The sequence below is a fragment of the Cuculus canorus genome, chromosome 2 (assembly GCF_017976375.1).
Source record: "Cuculus canorus isolate bCucCan1 chromosome 2, bCucCan1.pri, whole genome shotgun sequence".
In the NCBI taxonomy this organism is placed as follows: domain Eukaryota; kingdom Metazoa; phylum Chordata; class Aves; order Cuculiformes; family Cuculidae; genus Cuculus; species Cuculus canorus.
The window spans coordinates 23022361-23028478 of NC_071402.1; positions in this window are offsets into that span (position 1 = coordinate 23022361).

Sequence of the window (6118 nt, forward strand, 5' to 3'; positions counted from 1 at the left end):
CTGGAGCCATTTCAGGGAAAATCTAGCCCTGTATTTAACCTCATTCTTTTATTTACTTACCACACTAATTAGGTCAGGTGGAGGGAAGGCCAACAAGACAGGTAGGATGGACTATTTGCATAGCTGTGAGCAGTTTCTATCTGATTGAGTGGAGTGGATTGAATCATAGGTGGATTGTAGGTCAAGAGGTTGTTTGAGTTTCACATTCATGGATGCACTCTCCACACCACTCCACAGCACTAGGAGCTGCTAGGTCATGAACTGAAGCCTGGATTTCAAGCTGCTGAAGATCAGGACTGCTGTGGTTATGTATCCATGCGGCACCCCAAGGACAAACCCTATGCTGATTCAATGACGGCTGCCCACTTTCCATCTCAGCTGTGTCCTCTGCCTGAGAGTGTGAGCTTTGGTGGTGTTAGAGACTCTGATTTATCTACAGCTGAAGCCATCCTTGATCTAGTATTGAGTTCTAGGGTAAAAGTTTAAAGACATATTAAGTACCAGCTTGAGATTCTTCACCTAATCCTTGTACCTCCTGTGCCACTGTTTCTCGGGGATGTGGAGCCTTTGGCTAACATTCAATTCTTATATTTGGGATTATCCTGCAGAACATCATGTTTATCCTGCTTCCTTTAAAGTGCAATGACTGCTTCAGGACCAGGATGCAGTATTGAATTTTGCACCTGTTGTAGCTTCTATGAGTGCAAGGTGTTGGACTTGCTGGCCTTTTCCCTCAATGAGCTCTCAGAGTTCTCAGGTATAATAGATGGAGCCTTATGGCTTTTTTTTATAGTAGGTAACTAATTTGTACTTTTCATTTCGCTTCAGCTGTACTATGAGCACATCTTCAGTGGTGGACCAGGGAGGCCGCTATAGAAGATTGGAGCTACATGTCCCACATCCTACAAAGCCCCAAGACAGGGCTATGTGGAGGCACAGGACAAGTTCAGAATAGGCAGGCTGTGCAGTGGTCACTCAGATCCATGCAACACCATGTGTAAGGAAGACAGGAAGGAAAGGATTTTAAGCCTCCCTGCCCATATTTTCTGCCAAAAATGACTTCTGCTTAAAGAGCATTACAGTGCTGAGCAGCCAGCGCCTTGCTTAGTTTGAGTGACTGAACCCAAAATATCTGTGGAAGAAGTGCACCTTAACTTCCCTGTATGGTAATGACTGCTCTTAGGGCAATCCTACCTGTAAACACTGCAATGGTCCTTTGCACCCTGGAAACACATAGTATCAGATGTCATCTGTTCCCAAGGACTTAATAAAGATGAGAGATTCCTGGCAAAACCAAGAACAGAACTCAGCTCTCCAGACCCCTTCGCCCTATCTCCTCCTTTCACAGGAAGCTCCCTGAAAGGCTTCTCAGTAGGAAAAAGGCTGTTGCGGGAGGGATGGAAAGGAGCCCACACAGTGGAAGGTATGCACGTGCCTGCCTCCTGCAACTTCTCTATTATCAGTAAAGAACAAAGAAACAGCAGATGTATATCTGATGTGTTTACATGAAAGCTGCAGTATTTACTGATGCTTTTAAGTTCATATTTTACTTCAGTCAAGGATCAAAAAAAACCGTAGAGAATATCTTGCAGTTAGTTAGCTAAACACCTTTTCCTGCCTTTGGATTGGGCAGGACAGATACTCACAATAAACTTTATCTGGGGGGCAGTTCAAGGAATTGGCAAAAAAGTCCTAAATACACTAACTCAAGGTCACTCAGCCACTCAAAGCAGTGCAGGCTGGCTGAGCAGTGACTGTAAATCATCACATTTGGCATTGATTCGGTGGCCTATGTGAGACGTGTGTGAGTCTGCACACAGTTCCTGTGGGAGGAGCATCATATCCCAACTGCCAGCTGCAGCGGCAGTAACTGGTTGCTGCTAAGAGCAGGTCCAAACGCCACTAGGCATGGAAAGATAATTTTCCACCTAATCACTGGCAGTTCCAGTCAAAGTATGTGGAATGTGGCCAAATCTGCCACCTGAGCCCATTTTGATTGAGCTATAAATCCAAGAAATTGCAGTCTGTAAGCACCAGGACAGCCTGCCTACTCCTGCCCATCACACCATGTCCTAGCAGTGGACACAATGTCAGGGTGTTTCTTCTTGTCATTCGAACAACTTTCTGGGAGCTACATGGGCACCATCACTACCGCATCCCAATACATCCCAATGACCCAGTGAGACAGGGGATTTTACAAATTGGAAACTGAGAGACAGCAGAAGTGAATTGCCTATGTTTTTTTCATCACTATCTGGTTCAGACAAAAAATACTTGGTCTCTTGAATAGAAGTTCAATGTCTTCCACACTGAAACACCCATCAGTGAGAGCCTGAGAGAGCAAATGCACTGTCAGGCTCAGCAGTTAAAACTCTCCACTCACTTGTTGGGATGTCAAGAAATTACCTGTATGGCCAAGTTGTTTCCACAGTCAGCTCTGAGGTGTGTGGCTCTGGTCAGTGAGAGAGGCAGGGTACTAACTAAATGGAATATTCTGATACAAGACTTGTGCTACTTGAAGAATACATGGAAAAATAAGGAGAAAAAGCAGACAATTCCTTTTAGTCCTTAATAATGGAAAGTCTGAATCCATTTTGCACTGTTGCATCCCTGTTATCACTCTAGATAGTCCACAACACAAAACAGCTATGATGTAGCATAAGCTAGAGCAAAGCTTATAGGGAGCTACTGATGCAAAAATAGAAACCTCCTACACCAAATGAAATAAGTGCTGTGCATGCACCGAGACGCGTGTGAGAGAGATTGCTTGTAAATATTCTCTGCAGTTTGTGTAGGAGTTGTGTGGAGGCAGCCTGAAGACCTTTGGAGGCAGAAAAAGTAGCTAATGGGCAATTATTCAGCTGAGCATCTGGGGATAAGGGTTTTAATATATGCTAGAAACTGTGGACTGAAGTTATCAAATTGTGCCCTGGCGAACTTAAATAAAAAAGGCCTGAGGCACGCACCGCTGCCTTGTACAACTCTATGCCATGAGCAGGGTTTCAGAAAGGCAAGAAAGTGTTGCTCTTCTTATCTTGCACCTTCGCATTAGAGGCTGCTCCTTGCTTCCTTCCACATGGCTTCCTTAGAGCACTGACAAGCTCTGCCTCTTTGGGTTGATATTTTTCTCTGTTGCTTGAGACAGTTTCATTCACTTTTCTACTTATCTAAGGTTTATATTTTCAGCCAAAAAAAAGTTCAGGCGTTGCCAAGAAAGACAGGAGGAGGAGAGGGAAAAAAGTTACGTACCTTCACTTTTCAACAATTTGGTAAATGTGAGCAAATTTTAATGTGCCCTATAGAAACATGTCTTCTTCCACTTCTTCTTTTTCTTTCCCACCAATACCAGATCCTGCAGTTTCCAACACTTCCCCAGTGCCAGAAAACATGTACTTTTTTCTACTTTTTTTTTAAAAATAGTTCAATAATTCAATTCCACAATTTTCTTTTTTAAAGTCATTCAAAAGACAAAATCTAGGATAAAACATTTCAAAGTAAAAGCCACATATTTGACAAGAGATAACTAACCAAAAATAGACTATTAAGGACAAAGTCCAGGCATCTCTAGACCTATCTTATGAAAGGATTTAGCGAACAATACAAGGCTCATCTTTCTTAGAAAAAGGATTGAATATACATGAGCAAACAGTTTAAATCCACTACATGAGTTTAATTTGTTAACTGTAGATGTTTTATAGCTTCAGCAGATCTGAAAGCTCATGAACATTAATTGTGAGCTCATTCTGAACTCATCTCACTGAGTCAAGTATCTTTGGTTACATTTCATCTTTACTTTGGCACAATGTGGAGAGGACCAGGTGCTCGCAGAGGTGTGTCTGGCAGCTGTACAAGCGGCTGGCCCAGAGCAGTAGGAATCCCAGAGTCATAGAATCACTAAGGTTGGAAAAGACTTCTAAGATCAAGTCTAACTCTCAGCCCAAGATCACCATGCCTAGTAAACCATGGCCCAGAGTGCCACATCTACATGTTTTTTGAACACCTGGTATGGTGACTCCACCACTCCCCTGGGCAGCCTGTTCCAATGCTTGACCACTCTTTCAATGAAGAATTTTTTTCTAATATCCAATCTAAACCTCTCCTGGTGCAACCTGAGGCCATTTCCTCTTGTTCTATAACTTGTTACTTGCGAGAAGAGACCAACACCCACCTCACTGCAACCTCCTTTCAGATAGTTGTAGAGAACAACGAGGTCTCCCCTGAGCCTTTTCTCCAGACTGAACAGCCCCAGGAAACAGTACTTTCTAAGACTGGATATAACTTATGAATCAGTGGCCATGCGGTTCCTTTGGTGACACTGAAGCAGGAGATGCATCATTTCCTCCATGCCATTGTGATATTCCCCGGGGACTTGGATGTTTCAGAAAGGGAGGAATATTTCTCAAATTTACTCAATGACAGCTGTAAGCTTTGATTGATTGCTTGAATTTTCACTTCTTCAAAACTTGTCCAATTGGAAATTATATGAACTTCCAAAGAACTAGAGGATGTGCAGCAGGAAGGTACCTCTGCCCTGAGATCTGTTCTCAGTTATCACAGGTACATACATAATACAATCTCTTACAAAAAAAAATCAGGGTCCATTTAAAACATCGTATGTTGCTTACCCCAATACTCCTGTTAAAAAGCAATCCTATGGGGCTCAGCATCTGCTAATCTGCTGTCTTGATTTATCTATGGTCAGCTCTGCCTTTGGTCTTACCTCACTTCTGTCCAGACTCTGAAATGCCTGGACTCTTTGATGGGCAGCAGCCACATCTCCCTCCACCTCATCCTGTCAGCTGAAACCAGCCTGACAGTTGAATGCCCTCTTATAACACAGGCTTGCCCACCCTCTGTTGTTTGTGACGCCCGCCCTTCTCTGCACCTTCAACAAACCCCTTGTGAAAGCAGGCGAAAACAGCTTTTCAGCTTAGAGCCTACAGCTATTGCTCCATCCCTGTGCAACAGAGAAGGAACTGGGAAGATGCAGTATCTTCTTGCGGTGCCTGCCTAAGAGTTTCTGCCTCATGATTAGGGAGAGAAGGAGCCTCCAACAGAAGCTGAAGTTCCTGTCATATCCTGTCATGAGGAAAAAGAGTGCTCTTAGAGCAGCCTGTCCTCTTGCAAGTGTATTTGTGTGAGGGGTGACATGGTGTGGTCAGCAAAGGCCTGAGCTGCAGCTGTTCCTGTCACAACCTATGAAGTGAGGAGAAAGGCAAGGAGCCCACATCTCAGTTGCAGCAGAGTCTAAAGTGCCTTGGAATAACACACGCATAGGTCTTCCCCCTCTATTCTATTTCCAGCTGAGGAGCAGCTATCTAGCTGCTGGCAGAGCTTCTTGTTTGAAGTTCTCAGGTCAGGCCCTATGCTCTGCACTATTATGTTCCACCTCATTTCCATGACTACCCTGTGTGGCTCACTGCTTAAAACAACAGGAATTCTGTGCATAGCATCTCTCAGGCCCCATCACTGACAGTACTGAATACTGTGTCATCAGTTAATGTCACCGACTCCTTCTAAGTTCTGGTGCCACATGTGGGAACAAAACAGTAAGTAAGGTCCATTCCAACTCCTGCCCTGGACGAATTCCAACAGTAATTGCTTCAGAAATGTTTGTTCTCATTCCATCATAACCCGTTGTGATCTTCCTGTTTGCCAGTGCTTTCCTTATCTTAAAATTCATGCTTCCCCAGTGTAAGGATTAATTTATTGGGTTTATTTCAACCTCTTAGAGTAGATTGACCGCATTTGCCTTGTCTAAAAAAGTCAGCTATCATATAAAAGAAAGGCAACATGTTAACTTGGCATGACCTACCTTAAGCAAATTCATGTTATATTCCATCCTATTTCCAATTATCTCCTGCCTCTTCCCCTCGGCGTAACTTTTATGTCCAGCTCACTCATATCTCTAATGCATGAGCAGGAGGTGAAAAAAGAGGAGTTGGTGCTCAATTCTCCACTGTATTCAGCTTTGTGCCTGTTACACTGCAGCTTCTGCAGTCCATGCAGGCAGCCTAAAACAGAAGGAACAAAACAAGGAGTAAAGTTATGAGCTCTCCCATGGAGTATGGACTGTGCATCCTTCCTGACAGAACCTGTTCTCTCATGAAACTTGGAG